The sequence below is a fragment of the Canis lupus genome, chromosome 34, assembly GCF_003254725.2.
Source record: "Canis lupus dingo isolate Sandy chromosome 34, ASM325472v2, whole genome shotgun sequence".
NCBI lineage: Eukaryota > Metazoa > Chordata > Mammalia > Carnivora > Canidae > Canis > Canis lupus.
Genome location: NC_064276.1, coordinates 23,646,545 through 23,665,672, shown reverse-complemented (window position 1 = coordinate 23,665,672; position 19,128 = coordinate 23,646,545). Strand labels below are relative to the sequence as shown.

General features: G+C 35.6%; 1 pseudogene; it reads right to left on the bottom strand.

Annotated features, from left to right (window-relative positions):
- Positions 1 to 3,467: 3,467 nt before the first annotated feature.
- LOC125754322 (dnaJ homolog subfamily A member 2-like) lies at positions 3,468 to 18,389 on the bottom strand (annotated as a pseudogene).
- Between the last annotated feature and the right edge of the window lie 739 nt (positions 18,390 to 19,128).

The following is a 19,128-nucleotide window of genomic DNA, read 5'->3' as shown; positions in this document are numbered from 1 at the left end:
TATAAGAAGTAAGAAGTATGGTATTAATATTTTTGTTTCCATATTTTAAAAAATGATCAGCTAGAAATGATATTTAACTCTAGTCACTACAATATCAGTATTCCATGTTTTGAGGAAAAATAATAAACATCTGGAGGAGAAGCGCTGAGCTAAACCTTGAGAAAACCAGTTTCTAACCTTGAATAATAGGGAAGTTTTCGACAAACCATTTCTAACCCCCTTTCTTTACCTACATAAAAGGAAATCATAATATGAAATCAATGTATATGATATACCATTTTATACATTTATATTCCCTTTTTACTAAGTACATTTATTTCAGCATGCATATAGTTTTACTCACTGTGAGTTATGTTACATTTGCTCTCTTTTTCCTTCATAGTAGAAAAGATCTAACACTAGCAAATTAAATTGGCCGTTCATCTTTAAAAAGGAAACTGAATTTTCTATAAGGAAATAGGCAGAAAAATTAAAGTATTCATTGGCTCTGTTATTCAGGGCTCAAATGAGTGTCTGAATATGGTCAGTTGAAGAAATTTACATTTCATCTTCCCAAAAGGAAAAGCTGGCCAAGGCATTTTGGTAGGTGTCTCTCCAAACAGTCACATTTTCCCAAGGAGTGTCTGCGTGCAAACCTGCCTTTTCAGTTGTTTATGAATAATGAACATTGGTATTGTTCTCTGCAGATGGATACTTTGCACTTTTTATTCTGAGTGTTTTGTTATTGTTTAATTTTCTGTTTTAGAAAATCATTCTCTCCTGTGGGAAAGTTAGGTAAGATTTTTAATGTCATATTTTATATTTATTTATTTATTTATTTATTTATTTATTTATTTATTTATTTATTTATGAGAGACAGAGACAGAGAGAGAGAGAGAGGCAGAGACAAAAGGCAGAGGGAGAAGCAGGTTCCATGCAAGGAGCCCGATGCAGGACTCCATCCCGGGTCTCCGGGATTATGTCCTGGGCCGAAGGTAGGCATTAAACTGCTGAGCCACCCAGGGATCCACCCAATATGTCATATTTTAAATAATTTTATTATACATTGTCCTGAATATATACAAAGAGAGTACGTACTGTGTGTGAGACAATGGGTTTTGTGTGCATGGTGAATAAGGTACACTTTTTTAAAAATTTTTTTAAATTTTTTTTACTTAAAGAGCTTATAGCCTAGTGAAAAAAGCACTAAAAACTAAACAATAATATTATGCCCAAGAAATAGCAGTATGTTCTGGGAAAATTCATGAAGGAATGACTAACTCTGCCTGGGGGAAATAGGAAAGGCATCCCATACATGGGGACACTTGTGCTTGATCTTGAAGAGTGCGTAGAAGTTTGACAAGAAGAAGAAAGGGGAGAGAAAGCAGTATTCATACAGATGGAACACTGTGTTTAGAGACAGCAATTTGTGAAAAGACCTAGTACACTAGAGGAATGATGATAAACATTTTTCTTTTTTTATTAGTAAAAGAGTGAGGTGATGGTGACAGCACTAGTGTGCAAAATATATTGAGGGAGAGAGAGGCTATAAGCCAAGAGAATGGATCAGAGATAAATGCTGTTGAGATTCAGTGAAGGCTTGGAATATGGTGGTGTCACTAAATTAATAGAAGAGCAGAACATTTAAAATATATTTCTTAAGTGTAATCGATTTTATAATGGTCTCAAAATGATTTTGGTATAGATGACAAATACTTTAGAGCTGGTGTTCTATTTTGTTTATGCTTTAAGTTGGTGCTAAGATTGGCACGGGACTAGTATGGAAGAAACAAACGCTTCTTCAGTCACATTCTCCAAAAGTGACACTTTTCAAGTATTTAAAGATATTATGTTAATTTACAAGGGTGACATCTGATGAAAACATAGAGTAAGCAGTATGAGAGTCTTTCTGAATAGTCCGTGACTGGAACATGACTGGTCGGACCACGCAATACAGACACATGTGAATGGCTGGTGACACATTATGGGTATTCTCCATCACCAGCTCATTAGCAGAATCGGTTTCCGAGACTTTCCCTACCACCTGACTTCCTCTCTCTGATGTTGTAACCTCAAAAATTTTCTGATTAATGCTTAATAAATGTCTGTGACATGAATAGGTTTACATTTTTTAAGATTTTATTTATTTATTTTAAAGAGACACACACAGAGAGAGAGAGAATGAGTGGAGAGAGAAGCAGAGGGAAAAGGGCAGAGGGGCAGAGAGAAGCATACTCCCCACAGAGCAGGGAGCCTGACGTGGGGCTCCATCCCAGGACCCTGGAATCCTGACCTGAGCCAAAGGCAGACACTTTGACTGAGCCACCCCGGCACCCGACTGGATTTAAATGTAGTGCACAAAGGCAAAAGTCCAGGAAACTACATAGAATACTGTATAAAGATCTGAAAGAAATAGTTAAATAACCAGGTGACTAATCTCAACAGGTGAAGACAAAAGTAATTCTGTCATTTGTACAAAACACAGTGGGGATCATCACAATAAACTGAGAGTTGATTGTGTAGTCTACATGGGAAAACAAAGAAATGGTCATTCTTGAAAGAGAAACATATGTGTGTTGCTTGTGCTGTGACTGGTAGAAGGGGTAAAAGAGGCCGAAACTGAAAATGTAGGCGAGGATCAGACCATGCATCTTTTGACCCAGTAAGATGTGTCCTTTATCCTGAACACAATAGAAAAGTACTGAATTTCTTTTAAGAATATGAGTAAAGTGATAAAATTTGTGATTCAAAATTGACAATTCAATTTTGTGAGAAGCCCATTGTGAGAAGAATTGATAGATGAGGACCAGAGTTGATAATGGAGAAAACAGAAGAGTTTTGCAGAGATTTGAATTGCTTACTTAGACTAGAACAGTGACCTTAGAAGTAGAAAATGAAGGATAGATTTAAGAGACTTACAAGATATACAAGACAGTAGTTAATAATAAACTGGAAATAGAGTGTGATGGTTGAGGAGTAGACAATGTCAAGAAACACAGTTTACATGGCTGGATAAATGGTGGGGTCTCCCACGGAGGATAGGGGAGAGAATATGATCAGGTGGGTATAGAATGGAGGCAAGAGTATAATTTTGGTTTTGGAGATATCCAAGTGGAGGCGACAAATACATAAAAAGTCTAGGATGGAGACTTCAATTTGAAAGTCATCTGCACTATGTGATAGCCAAATGAAATTTCCAAGGCAAAATGTTTAGTATGAGAAGGAAAAATAATTTATGAATAAAGCTTGAAGAATTCCAAATATTTAATGGACAAGTTGAGCAGATAACCAAAAAAGCAAAGGGGTTAATCTAACTCAGGAGTGTGCTGGGTCATGGAAGCCAAGGAAATAAGAGTTTCTAGAATGAGGGAGCAGCGAACTGTACCAAATGCTGCCAAATTTCACATTATATATGGCCTGAACAGTGTCCATTTTTTTTTTTTACAGGCTATGAAATTCTTTATTCTATTTGTAGCAGCTTATGCAGGTGCAGCCAAACACAAAGCTTCAGGACAAATTGTACTCAAACTTTACAATGTGGGATTTGGATTTAAAATATGAAACATAAAATTTACACAAAACTGATAAAAATCAAGCACAGATACCAGGACTGAAACTTATAACCCATGTGTGAAAGGGAGTCTTGTTTCCTTTCAAGTGCTTTATTCTGCTACAGAACAGTCAAAATGAACATGTAAAGCTTTGTGGTTAGTTTAAATTATACACTCTGTAGATACTATACCATTTTTAAAAGTTACACATAGACCAACAAATGTCCATCAATTCTTCTGGATTGACCAGACACTCCAGCTGGATCGCTGAAAGCAAACCGGGCAAATGTGGAAAAGAAAATCCACCTGTGCAATTTGTTTGCAGAGTTTACTGATGGGCACATTGCACTCCTGGTCCATGATGGCTGCTGCTTTCTTCATCAGAACTATCAATATAGGCTTCACGCCTCTGACCACCTCCCGAGTGCTATCAAATTCTTGAAGCTCTATCTTTTCTGTGTCTCCAATTATGTTTGGAACTTCTGGTCTAGATGGCAGAAGATCTTCTAGTTCAGAAAGCTTGTCTGCGTTGATCCAGTTGTTTTCAGGAAACTGCACATCAAACTTTACGTAAAGATCACCTTTTTCAAAGGGATTACGATACTGTGGCATTCCTTCACCTCGAACTACACAGACACATCCTGGTTCAATTACTTTTCCTGGGGGGCGGGTATTTCACCATAATCTGACGTCCATCAAGGTGCTTAAATGTGAACTGAAATCCACATAGAGCTTCAACAAGTCCTATCTTATATGTCATGTGCAAATCATTCCCATCTCTCTGGAACACCTCATGTTCCTTCTCTTGTAGCAAAAGAACAATGTCTCCTGGTTCCACTCCTGGGGCTTGATCTGCTTCCCCAGTGAATGTAATTCTCTGTCCATGTTTCATGCCTTTGTCTACGTGGACTTCAAGAATCTTGACTTCTTTAATCACCTTCTTCCCTTCACATTTTTTACAGCGGTCCGTTTTGTTTGATGATTTAAAGCTCCTTGGTAACCTGAGGGAAAGCTCTTTCAAAAAAGTAATGGAAGCCAGGTTGGAATGTTTTCAACAGTAAACAGTAGGAGGTGAAGAAATGACCAGTATTGTATGAATTAAAGTCTTTCAAGAATGGCTTTGAAGACATAGAGCAGAAAGAGAAGGGAGAGAAAAGATGTGGATTCAAGGGGAGATCTTTTTGTTGCTGTTGCTGGGACTATTTTTTTCTTTTAATAGAAGTTTCAAACAATCGTGTTTCAATACCTGTGAGAAGGATCTATTTGAGAGGGCAAAGATGAGACTAATTTTTCTGAGAAAGATATTTTTAATTGAAGAGAGGCAAAGAGAAAATCTGACAGTTGGCATGCACATGGGAAGTGTATTACCATGAGTATACACACAGGTTGATGAAATAAAGCAAGGTTTTAAAGGAAAATAAGGTATAAATAAAGTACATGGATTGCAGTCCATGTAGTGTATGCACTATAGACTATAGCATAGATTGTAGAACATACTCAATTCCACCAATTCTATAGATAGGGTGGAGTTACTTGTATTTGGCTTCTTTGTCTTTCACTCAAGTAAAGCAGATTGGAATGCAAGTAGAATGAAATTATTATTAGAATAATTTGAACCTTTAAAGGTATTTTTTAAATATATACTTTATCATTAGTTATAAATGACTTGCAATGCATTTTAAAACCAGCAAAGAAAAATGATATCAAAACACTGAAGGTAAAAATTGCCTCTCCATTTGATAGTCACTCTCATACACATGTGTTTTACACCAAATAATCTTTTTTTTTTTACAACAAATAATCTTAAAGGAGAAATCACTTTTGTAGAATAGGAAAATGGTATGACTGGAGGAAAAAGATATCCAACGCACTAACCTTTAAAAATCCTGTTTATGCTTATAAAATGTGCCATTTAGCCTCACAAGAGGAATCAGTTTAGGTCCTCAATTGTTCCTGGGTAGAAATAGCCTGTTTGGGGGACTTTTCATGTTTCTTTGAACAGATATGAACACTTCAATCTGTTGGTATCATAGAATTATCTGCACTCATCTGTAGAGAGACTTAGAAGACTTTTTCAAAAGTACTAAGGAGGAGGAGAATTCCATTCAGGGAAGCATGGTTTGATTTGGCCCAGAAATTCACTGTCTGAATTGGAACATAAATTATTCTTGAGCTGAAAGGAACCTCTGTAATCACAGGGTCTCCCAGCCTGAATCAATATTTTCAGAGAGGCTAAGTGTGATCAAAAGAAACTGAAGCCTGAGGTTATCTTTCTCTTTTCATTTCACAATATCAAAACAGCTCTTTTAGATTAGCCATGCAAAGAATCTAGAGTTATTGAATAGAACTCTGAATAGCACTTGGTAATTATTGGTCAACAAAGAAGCAAAATTAGATATTAGATTATGGATCTAGAAATTCCATGTTTGAAAGAGCTACGGAGACAAATTATTTGTTCTTTTATTTTACAAATATTTTTAGTTAATGTATAGACAAATAGTTGGTTGTATCCTAAAACTTCACAGTGGTAAAATACCATGGTGCCACTCATTGGAAAGAAGTTGACAACTATAATGAGTCTTGTATATTAAAACTCTAAGGGATCTTAAAAGGTGTTTCCAAGACCAAGTTATGCCAGAAGACTGACAGGGAGAGAGGTGAACTGACATAACCAGTTAAGAGTTACAAACATTCCCACAGGACAAGGGAAGAACACCATGCCATTATTTTGAGGAATTTAAGGATGCTAGACTCATGCTAGATTTTAGACTCAATTACCTCTTAAGTTTATTCTATACAAGCAAATATAAAAAGTCACATATATTCTACATGCAATAGCAGAAAAATAAAAGTAAATAATTTTTTTCAGACACACAATTGGGTGATTGGTTAAGTGATTGTATGTGAGGGTCTCAAACCCTAAGGAAATGGACCAAGTCTGATGGATGAAAACATTAAATGCAATTGTCAGTCTGTAGCTGAAGCATTGATCAAATGGCTGAATAGCTAACAGTGTACACAAGGAGACCTTGAAAGAGCTAACCTAGCTTTGAGTTTCCCATTCAAGTATTATAATATATTAGTTTAAAATATAAATTTTTGGGATCCCTGGGTGGCGCAGCGGTTTGGCGCCTGCCTTTGGCCCAGGGCGCAATCCTGGAGACCTGGGATCGAATCCCACATCAGGCTCCCGGTGCATGGAGCCTGCTTCTCCCTCTGCCTGTGTCTCTGCCTCTCTCTCTCTCTCTCTCTCTCTGTGACTATCATAAATAAATTAAAAAAATTAAAAAAATATAAATTTTTTATCCTACTGGAATGAATGAGTCTGTTCTTTTTCACAGAAGACAAGTACTTTGACTATTTTCCAGTGGTGTTGATGGGGTTTATACATGCCACTTTGAACTCATTTGCCAGATATTCCATTTGCCAGATATTGGGGAAATTGTAAAAATTTCACTTCTTGGCTGAGGGAGGTCATGAGAAAATTTGGAGATTGAAAATATCCATATTTGCATATGTAGAACATTCTAAACCTCTGCTTTCCAATGAAAAATATCTCAGCATTAGTGGTTTGTATTTTCAGAGTCTGAATACTTTTTCCATCATAAATAAATATTCATATATTGACTGATTTATGTAAAAAAAATCACAGAAATCACAAATGTTGATAGCAGCCTTATTCACAACTTCCAACATTTGGAAGAAATCAAAATGTCTTTCAGCAGAGGAATGAGTAAACAAACAGTGGTATATCTAGACCCTGGAGTATTACACAGCACTAAAAACAAATGAGCTATCAAGTCATAAAAAGTCATGGAAGAACCTTAAATGCATATTTCTAAGTAAAGAAGGCAATCTAAAAAGGCCACATAGGGTATGATTTCAACAATATGACATTCAGGACAAGGCAAAATGGAGACAGCCAAAAGATCAGTAGAGGGACGCCTGGGTGGCTCTGCAGTTGAGCGTCAGCCTTCTGCTCAGGGCCTGATCCTGAGGTCCTGGGATCGAGTCCTGCATCAGGCTTCCCACGGGGCTTCTCTCTCTGTCTCTCATGAATAAATAAATACAATCTTAAAAAAAAATCAGTAGCTGCTAAGAGTGGGGGTGGTGCAGGGATGAATAGGCAGATCACAAATTAATTTCAGGGTAGTGAGGGCAGCCTGGGTGGCTCAGTGGTTTAGCGCCGTCTTTGGCCCAAGACCTGATCCTGGAAACCCGGGCTCGAGTCCCACGTTGGGCTCCCTGCATGGAGCCTGCTTCTCCCTCTGCCTGTGCCTGTGCCTCTCTCTCTCTCTCTCTCTCTCTCTGTCTCTCATGAATAAATAAATAAAATATTTTTAAAAAAAATTCAGGGTAGTGAAACTACTCTCCATATGATACTATAATGATGGATACATGTCATTTTACATTTGTCCAAATCATATAATGGATGACATCAAGAGTGAACTGTAGTACAAACTGTGGACTTTTACATTATGATGTGTTAGTGTGGGTTCACTGATGTGACTCTAGTGTGGGATGTTGATAGTTGGGAAGGCTGTGCATGTGTAGGGGTAGAGACTATATGAGTATTTTCTGTACTTTTTTGCTCAATTTTGCCATTGATCTAAAACTGTTCTAAAAAGTAAAGTCTAATTAGGGAATCCCTGAGTGGCTCAGAGGTCTAGCACTGCCTTCAGCCCAGGGTGGGAACCTGGAGTCCCAGGATGGAGTCCCATGTCAGGCTCCCTGCAGGGAGCCTACTTCTCCCTCTGCTTGTGTCTCTGCCTCTCTCTCTGTGTCTCTCATGAATAAATAAATAAAATCTTAAAAAAAAAAGATTTAAAAAAAAGTAAAGTCTATTTAAAAGGAGGACAAAGTGTAAGCCTTTATTCCCCAGGTGACTCTTCCTCTGATAGGTTGTGGAGAAAGGAAAGAAGATGAGGGAAAGTAGAGTACTGTTTCTTATTAAAAAGAACTGGAAAACTGTGTTTCTTGTTTTTCTTCTTTGTTATAGCAATACTATTTGAATTAATCTTGACGTCCTATGTATTAATCATCCCCAGGAAAATTCAACTATAGAATAAGCAAAAAATAGGGAAGCTGTGGCTGAGAAGAGCAGAAACTGGGGAGATGTTTTCAGTTTAAAAAAAATTAACACAACTTCTGATTTATTATGGAGAACTGAGTACACATGTTATTCCTCTTGTTTTAAAATTTTAAAAAAAATTAAAAAGTAAATGACAATAGTGAAATAGTAAGCAGGAGACTTCAGTACCTATTTTAGTAGTCAAAATAAAGAAGAAAGACTGTTGATTGACAAGTACTAGAAAAAGGTGAAAGACAGACTATGCCAAGGTGAACCGAAAACTGAGAGAGGGAATCAGTCTGGTCCATTGAATGTTAGTGAGGCTCTGGACTCAGAACCAATGAACCAGACAAAGGTGGTAATGTGGTAAGGAAAGAAGGTGTTTTAACTAAAAGTCTTGAAAGAGTAAGCTATTTCTTTCTTTGTAATCAATTAGGACACCCTACAGCTAGCCTGGGGAAACTTACAAATGAGTTGAAGGGAACCATCACAGTACAAATCAAAAAAATCAGATGGAATTTGGTGGTAAGAACTAAAAAGTATAGGAATTGTGAGTTTGGACTCAAAGAAAAGAAAGAAAACCCTAGCATACATCTTAATTTTTAGTGAAGAATATTTATATTACTGTAAGATGTAAATGATGTAATTTGTTTGCCAATTTTTAGAATCAAACTATAGTTAGATCTTGAAATTAACTTTGGTTTCAAAATAGAATATAAATATTAACCATTCTAAAAAATGAAAGTAAATATATACCAGGCAGACCTTGGAGAATGCTACTGGAGTTGCTAACTCAATGGAGAACCATTTGAGTGTTTATGGATGAGGAGAAAAATGGAGAATCTGCAGATGATGAAATGAAAAAAATCAGCTTTAGGCATGTTACCTAAATGCTGAAGTGAAAAGAAATTTAGAAGAGTGATGTAACGACTGGATTTAAAGAGATAGGGTGGTAGCACAAATAAAGTAGATTCTTGCCACTTAGTGCTCAATTAAGAGACAAGGCCTAAATACACAAACCAAGAAGTTGTAAAATGAAACTATCTTTTAGACTCATTGGTTGCCTCTGAGGCGTAAGACTGGTGGAAATACATGATAGGACAGTGAATTATTGCTTTTCTATGGCCCTTTTGTAATATTTGATCTTTAAAATTATCTGAGTTAAGCGCTTTGATTAAAATTTGGAAAAAGTAAGATGGAAGTGAGGTCACCTTATTTTGTGAAAAGCATCATAAGGAAACATTACTACAAAATGAATCTGTATTCATTTTGAAAAAAAGTATTTAGTTGAATGTGTATGTTCCAGATTTTATCTTTGGCAATCTTTCTTGCTTTTAAATTCTGAGTTGAAATAGATGGTATTTGATGAGGCAATCTCAGATCTCCAAAATGTGAACCTTAACTTGATCACATAACAGATGATATTATAGTCCTTTGACTACAGCATACATTTCAAATTTCCTGACATAAGATTCAGTGAACACTTTCTACAGACTAGCTTCAGTCAGTCTTTTTCACTAAACATAGTTGTATGTGCAGGTTTTAAAATAAGGCTGAAAAATAATAAAATAAAATAAATAAAATAAATAAAATAAAATAAAATAAAATAAAATAAAATAAAATAAGGTTGTGCTCATTTCAATCTTACCTCTGTCACATGCCAGTTGTATGACCTGGAATAAGTTGCATGAGCCTAATTACATAGTCTTTAGTTTCCCCTTTTACAAAATGGGAATCATTATTATTATCGGGAAATCATAGTTGCTAAAAGCTTAGTATTATATCTGGCATATAAAAAGTGTTGAGTAAATATTGACTATTATGATTATTATTGGAATGTTCCATCTATGGAACTTTCTCTATGAAGCCTACACTATAGTCACATTGTTTTATTCAAATGATTATAAGACATTATTTTTGTAGTATTCTTCTGGTATAATCATTTATTTAACTCTTTACTCTTCTTTATTTTTTTAAGATTTGTTTATTTGACAGAGAGAGAGAGTATGTGTGAGTGGAGGGAGGGGCAGAGGGAGAGGGAGACAGCAGACTCCTCACTGAGCAGGGACCCCCCACTGCAGGACCCTGAGATCATGACCTGAGCCAAAGGCAAGATGCTCAACTACTGGGCCACCCAGGTGTCCCAATAACATGGAATTCTTAATTCAAACTTCAGAATACTGGTTTTAGGAATATAGGTGTATTCACAATTTCCAGGTATTTTTAAATTCACGAACTCCTTTAATCTTCAAAAATTTGGTAAGGAATGTGGTACCATTATTGCCATTCTAAAAATAATGTCAACAAGGGATAATGAAGGTTCCACATATTAATTAAAATAATGAATAATAATAATGAAAGAAAAAATAAAATTCCTCCTAGGTTATTACTTCTTATAGTGTGCTGTGTTTTATTTGGAAACTGTTAGAAATGGGTGAACGAGGTTTGAAACACATATAATTCCTAACAGAGTGTTACACCACTAAATATCTCTGCCCATCCCCTAATAAAAGAAAGCCAATGAAAAACATTGATTCATTTGCTCAAGATACCAAAATCTAAAAAAAAGCACCACTTTTTGAAATTCAAGAATGACACAGAGCATAGAACGCTGAGAGGTTTAAAAACTACTAAGGATGTAAGTATAAAATTTATGAAAATTGCATAATATTGAAATCAAATGACAAGGATGATTTGATACCTTTGTTATTTGTGTAACAGTTTTATTGTTTTTTAAAGTCTGGAAGGCATTATGCTTACAGGTGTATATGTATACCCTTCAATGAGAGAAAACAGTGACACTCAGAAGCAAGCTCTGCCCACTTCCCTGTCTGCCGTTGGCCAAATCTCCAAAACTCTCTAAGTATCTATGTCTCCTCTCCTCACTGGCAGCATGATGCTCTCAATATTTTTTTCCCGTCAAACATGTCATGATTCTGTGAAAATCATTTTAAACTAAAATGAGCAACTAAATAGCAAAACTACAGGGAGACAAAAAACAGGGAGACTAACCACTTGCAGGTGGAACACTGTCCTATCCAATGTATATATTCTGTGATTTCAGGATGACTTGCTGCTTTTCATACTAAAATTTGTCAAATGGGCAAAAAATGAAATTGGGTATATTTTAATACTGTAACTATAAAAATAAAGATGTTTCTCTGAGCTGAAAAAAAAGACTTTATACTTTCACAATGATTCCCATTTGAAGTGACCTCATATAGGAAATGGCTTGCACTTCTTCACCCTAAATTACAGTGCATTCTTCCATTATACTAAAAAGATATATTTTTAAAGTTGAAATTCCCTTTGGGTGATTGAAGTAGAATGCTTCTGTAAGACTCAGAGAGTGCCAGGAGGAATGCTGTCACCCAGAAAGGAAGATTAATAGCAGTCCAGATTTGACCTTCTGATAATCTGAGATCTCAGTGGCATAGCTACCTCAAAATGACTGTTCCTAAGATGTAGTTACAGAGAGGAACTAGGGCAGGAAGTAGAAGTTTCAAACTCCAGCAAAGAAGTCTGGAATTCGAAATTATTTGATATTGAAGGATGCAGGCATATATTAAACCATGTACTTTTTCATTTGAATCGCATTTCTAGAAGTATTATAGTATTATAGAAACTCCTAAACAACATAGTATTGTATCAGATTTTTATTTTGAGATTCTATAAAAATAGTTTTATCACAGCAGCCTCTAGTAACATGAACAGTGAGAAAAAGCCACGGATCATCTCTGTTAGGAAAAAAAAATAGGTTTTTAGGCCTTTTGGAGGCACCATATGCCACTGCTGAATCTGCAGCTTTCAAATGTTCGTGGCCAAGGTATAAATAAATACAGTTTATTCATTCCAGCAACAGGAATTTTTATTTGTAGTAAAACATTTTATGTGGCTCTTCAAGCCCCAGATTTGATCTTCGGTCATAGGCATTCATTATTGACTGGAAAGTCTCCCCACAAATATCTAGCAGGTTCCTGTAAAATTTTAGTCCATATATTTTGGGGAAACAAATGCATGTTCTGCAGCCTCCTGCTACTTTTGGAACTGTCTTGCTTTTCCAAGCATTGTCACTGTAGGACTGAAACATATGTGAAAATTCTAATGATGGTACATAACTCTCCTCCCTGTTTATTTGTTACTTCTGTTTCTCAGACTGCCTCAGGATAGCACACAGCTGAGGGAAGAGGCACACAGAACTGTTAACAGCTTGACTTCAAGGTAACAGACAAAACACTTGCTTTCACAATCTCTTCTGACATTTGATAGGATAGAAAAGTTAGAGACGGGTGTGGAAAAGAGGAAAGTTTATCTATCAAGTGCTATCAGATCGCATGCACAGATGACAAAGGAATGGTGACTTTTTAAGACACTTTCACAATAAGATTAAGACTAATGGAGCTATTCATTACTCCTAATTATATTCATAAGCATCTGGTGATTAGAATACACTCATAAATTAAGATACCTTTATATTATATGAATTAGATGGCTTAGGGTATGCTCTGAATACTTACAAATTAGTGAAAAAAGTCTGTGAAAAGTAGTACTGCCATCTCCTATGTGTTGGCAACTATAGCTATTTTTAAAATCTGTTATGGGGAACAAGTGAAAGACGTTATACAAATAAAAAATATAAAAAGACGCTAAATTATTTGTATCTAGAGAGGTATTTGGTAAGGTAGTGGCAAGATTTATATATCACACAAAGCAATGATTTTGTTAGAGCTGGACCTGACAATTGGGTGACAATCGGCCTTTGCCATTTGGGGTCTCACATTGTCTCCTTTGACTATTAGATGCCTGGAAAGAGAGCCAAAAGTCCCTTCCACCACAGCCTTCTAGAGTTCCATAAAATGTGTAAAGAAAATTTGTGTATACTAACTGGCTTCTCTATTATAGGCATCACGTTCTTTTCTGGCTTCTTTATCTGTAAGCCCTATGTATTTATGTAATTATATACATAAAAACCCTTACTTGAAATGCATTTATGGGAAGCCTGGGTGGCTCAGCGGTTTAGCGCCTGCCTTCAGCCCAGGGCGTGATCCTGGAGACCTGGGATTGAGTCCCACGTCGGGCTCCCTGCATGGAGCCTGCTTCTCCCTCTGCCTATGTCTCTGCCTCTCTCTCTCTCTCTCTCTCTCTGTCTCTCAGGAATAAATAAATAAAATTTGAAAAGAAGGAGGGAAATAAAGAGGAATTAATAAATAAAATCTGAAAAGAAAGAGGAATAAATACAGTCTGAAAAGAGGGAAAGAAAGAGGAATAAATAAGATCTGAAAAGAAAGAGAGAAAGAAATATTTTATTTATTTATTCCTGAGAGATGGAGAGAGAGAGAGGCAGAGACACAGGCAGAGGGAGAAGCAGGCTCCATGCAGGGAGCCTGGTGTGGGACTTGATTCCGGGTCTCCTGGATCACGCCCTGGGCCGAAGGCAGGCGCTAAACCACTGAGCCATCCAGGGATCCCAAATAAAATCTTAAAAAAAAAAAAAAAGAAAAAAAGAAATGCATTTAGGAATAGTTGTAACAATATGTACACATACACATATTTTATGTTCACTTGGAATCTGGTACTATGTTGACGTCTCATATAGATTTTTTAGCACTTTATTGGCTATAATATTAATACTTTAAATAATTTAGAAACAAAATGAGAAATTTGAAAAATTCTTTGTAAAGGTTTAACCAATCACTTGCAGTGCTGGCAAAAAGGGGACATTAATGTAATTCACTGTATTACTAACCTCTGTTTCCAAAATTAGTCTTAAAATGTAAATCTTAAAATGCCAGATCCAACCATTTTATTTAAGGGAAGCTCTAAACAGCATCTTTTTAGATATGCCCTTCAGAATAATGTGACCTTCAGAATAATCCAGGGAATAATACATTATTCTCTATATATCCTTCATATAGTAAAACATTCATGGACCATCTGCTGTGTGCAAATATCACTCATCTCTAAAAGGTGCTTTGACACACTCAAAGTAGTTAAATGACAACCTCTATTCTTTGGGATACCTCAGAAGAGGAGAGGTAAAACCTAGTAATCTCTATATGCACTAGAGCTTTGTCCCAGCTTACATAAATACAGACCCTTGGGAAGGACAATAACAATCTATAGATAAAATAGTTACTTCAGAGATTGACTTAGAGGAAAAAAGCTTATACTAAAGCTAAAGCTTTGCAAAGGGAATAACTAAACATGCACCAAACGTCCTTAAGTAACATGAAGAAGTCCTTCTCTCCACCCATACACTCATTTCATTTCTCTCATTTTGTCTTCATTACAGTGTCCACAGGCAAGAACTTGGACAGACAGGAGTTTCTGCTTGCTTCTAAAAGGCTATTTTGTAAAAGCCCTGGGTCTTCTCAATTGTGTTCTCCCTTTGGGAAGCATATGGAGATTCTACAAAGATCATCCTTTAACAAACTTCAGAGTATAGCGCTGTTACTCAAATTATTTTTGTTGTTGTTGTTTTTTTAATCAAGTTGATAATTAGACTAGATAGCCAGTAAGGTGTATTGACCCTATACCATACAATGCTTTCATGTGGCCTAGGGAATTCCTACAAATATAGTGTATAACACATGGTAGGAATTCAGTCGACAGGGTTGAATAGAATATTAAGGAAATTAGTTAGTCTTTTCAGTTCTATTATTAAATGTCTACACTACACCCATTTCTTTTTTTCTGAACTATTTGGTTTCTCTTACCATTTTCCAGATTAACATATGTCCAGTCTTTTTAAATAATGCATTCTGTTATTTGTTCAATTATTGATGAACTGAAATGGATTCACTTATTCAATATGCATTTATGAATATCTTCTCTATGTAAAAGACTATTTTAAAGTGAACAAAATACATTGCATGCCCTTGAGTTTACAATCTTTTCTGGGGAATCAACATGGAAACAATCATTTTAATGATTATCATTAAGATCTAGAAATGGAGTACAGAAACAAACGGATTTTAATCTATAGATCAGAGACACTTTTAAAGAAATGGTGACTAATATTCCACAGGGTAATAGAGGAGAATGAGTTTTGCTTCCATAAAAATTAAAAAAATCAGCATGTAAAAGAGCATAAAATCATGAAATAACACGTATTTAGAGAATTTCAAGTATTTTTGTGTGACTGAAATATAAGATGATCTTTGGAGTATATGATGATCAAAGAATTGGTTGTGCATAAGTTGGGAAACTTCTAATAAAAGTTAAGATGAGAAATATGATATTTAGATAAAATCATCTAAGAAATCTCTTTTCTACACAGTCCATTTTAATTTGATTCAAGTCATATGACAAAATCCTGAATGTTTACATATTTGACAACATGTTGACTTCTTCTCTTCAACTCATCAAAGCCTCCACTGAGGTATTTTGACCATATCCTTCAGCCTTACAAGATGTAATTAAACATTTTTATGTAAATCAGATTTTTTATTCATTGGAAATTTGTAGATGAGAATTTTTTCAAAGGTCAGTTATGTAACATATCAAATATATTTTAATATTTAGTTTTATTAAATTCTTTATCTTTTTTGAAGAAATGATAAATTACCTCTTTTGTGGTAAAAATCTATGTAGTTTGCCATGTTATTTTTTTGCATAAAACATGAGGATATTCAGATGATGCTTTGCAGATTAGGATATTGATTTCTTTCTGTTTGTATTGGCATTTATTTTTTATCTCTCTTTTCATATTTTACTGCTTATATCCCTAGATAAAACTTTCTTCAAATTATTTATGCCAATGTGCATGATGTAAAAAAAAAATAACATCTAAGTTTATGGTGATATGCTTCTATTAGTATAATTTTAATTTCCCAATTTAAAAATGTTTATTTTGCATAATTATTTAAATTAAAATGGTCTACAGATTATGTTATTTAAAATTTATATAATAGAGTAAGTATACATATTTTCCCATTTGAATAGTTACATTTCAACAAAATTTAGCTAGCATGTTCTGAAGCTGTTTCTTAGGTTATTTTCTGCTTTTTAATCTTTTTGAAAAATGAAATTTCTAACTATGCTAATATATACTTAGTACAGGAAATAAATAACAATAACTAGGCTCCCTTTTAACAACTATAGGGAACTGTATATTCTGTCTACAATATAATGGTTTAATTAATGAACATTTCTTTTTGTTTGTCCATATTTCCTCTTGCAACATTTGAGAGGTGAGAAAAAACTGTAATAGAGTTACAATTTAGTACAGAGAACATATATTATTTACATATAAGTTAAGAATACAAATTACTTATATATAAAGAAGAATAAATAAAATGCAGTTTCTGCTGCAGAGCAACACAGAGTCTAGTAGTTGGGATAAAATATACTGATAGCAGTAGTACTCACTATAAGGATGTTAGGAGAACAATGTTAATATTTGATCTCTAGAGGAAGAGTTAGATCCCACCTCTGCCAATTGCAACTTGAGTGTCATTAGGCAAGTTATTTTAGCTTTCTAATCCTCAGTTTTCTCATTGCAAATAAGCAGAATATTAGTGCATTTCTTTTAGGGTCAATCCAAATATTAAATGAAAAAAATGGCTTAAATAAATTGACTTAAATAGCTTAGCACTTTACTATTATTATTATGAGAGCCACAGTAAGGGAGATTTAAAGTGCCGTAGGGAGAGGACCAAAATTATAACACTGTTAGGGCATCCAGAAGGTAGTGGTTGAACTTGGCCACAGGATATTAAATCTTTGATAGGTGTAGACAGTTACTCTCAGCAGTATGTGCAAAGGCTTGTAGGCAGGAGAGCTAGTGGTCAAGATTGAAGTTTACTTGGAATATGGGGTTCATATGAGGAAATACTGAGAAATAAGGCTGAAACCATACAGATAAGAGTGTGGAAGGCCTAATTTGTCAATCTGTCTTAAAGACTACTTAATTGGGGGATCCCTAGGCGGCTCAGCGGTTTAGTGCCTGCCTTAGGCCCAGGGCGTGATCCTGGAGTCCCGGGATCGAGTCCCACATGGGATCCCTGCATGGAACCTGCTTCTCCCTCTGCCTGTGTGTCTCTGCCTCTCTCTCTGTCTCTCTCTGTCTCTCTCTCTCTCTCTGTGTCTCTCATGAATAAATAAATAAAATCCTTTTTTTTTTTAATACTACTGAATTGTATCTCTCTCTTAGAAGTTGGACTGTTTTCTCGGCAGATTTTGAAGTAGATTGCTAAATTATTTCTAGTCTCATAATCTTTACAGTCTTAAGTAGACTGAAAGCCCTACTGAATATTATGGGTCTTCTACACGAATACTCAGAAATGATCATATTAACACCCTCGCAGGCACATACACATATATTTCAAAGCAAACATTTAGTAGCACTGCTTAGCAAATATTGCAAATGAAAATACTATGAAAACAATAGGTTGCATAAACACATTTTGTGAAGGGCAGGGTGACTCTTGAATACTCAGAATAATGACTGAGTGAATAGGTCATGACAAGGTTAGACCTCATTTTGTATCAATGGTCTTATTGTTGACTTGCCCTTTCCTCTCTACACCAACTGTAAACAGCAGTAAAGGTGGATAATGTAACGTAGACAATGTTTCTCTGTACTATTAAAGTCCACAAAGTAAGAGAGACAGTAGAGTAAAGAGCTATCTTTTAACAATTGATTCTGTCAGTTATGGTCTCTGCAGGGGATAAGAACATCCTAATTTGTATGTATCTTCCTCGAATATCAGGTTTCCAGAGGTTTAAGATTAAACAACTCACTTCAGTAAACCTCTATGGCGCATCTTTTCTAAACCAATTGCCATGTAGAGCTCTGGTGGAAAGTGCAAGGAGGGCAAATGACAAAAGCTATGTATGAACCCATACATTTCATACAAGGCAGACTACTGTAAATGCTAAGAATAGGTACCAGTGATTCAGGAGGGAGCTTTATTCCTCAGTAGCAGGGCAGAGATCATGGAGTCACAGAGGGAGTAAAACGTAGGCTGGAATTTGGAGGATGGTTAGGATTTTGATAGGAGAAAAACAGAGTGGGGAAAATAATTAGAGAGGAAGACCAATCACGAGACTCCTAACTCTGGGAAACAAACTAAGGGTTGTGGAAGGGGGGGAGGGTGGGCAGATGGGGTAACTGGGTGATGGACAGTAAGGAGGGCACGTGATGGGATGAGCTTTGGGTGTTATACTACATTTTGGCAAATTGCATTTAAATAAAATATTTTTTTAAAAAAGAATTTTGATAGCTAAAAATATTTTCCACATGGGGATATTTTGAGAAATGATTTAATTTGGAAGATCGCTTAGGCAGAAAATGGAGAGTAAGAAAATATATAAAACTACAGAAGTCCAGGTGTATCCAAAATACAGGAGCAGCCCAAGTATCAAGAGATGAATGGATAAAGAAAATGTAGTATATATGCATGGAATATTACTCAGCCATGAAAAAGAATGAAACCATGCCATTTGTAATAACATGGATAGACCTAGAGGGTATCATGCTAAGCAAAATAAGCCAGTCACAGAAAGACAAATACCATATGACTT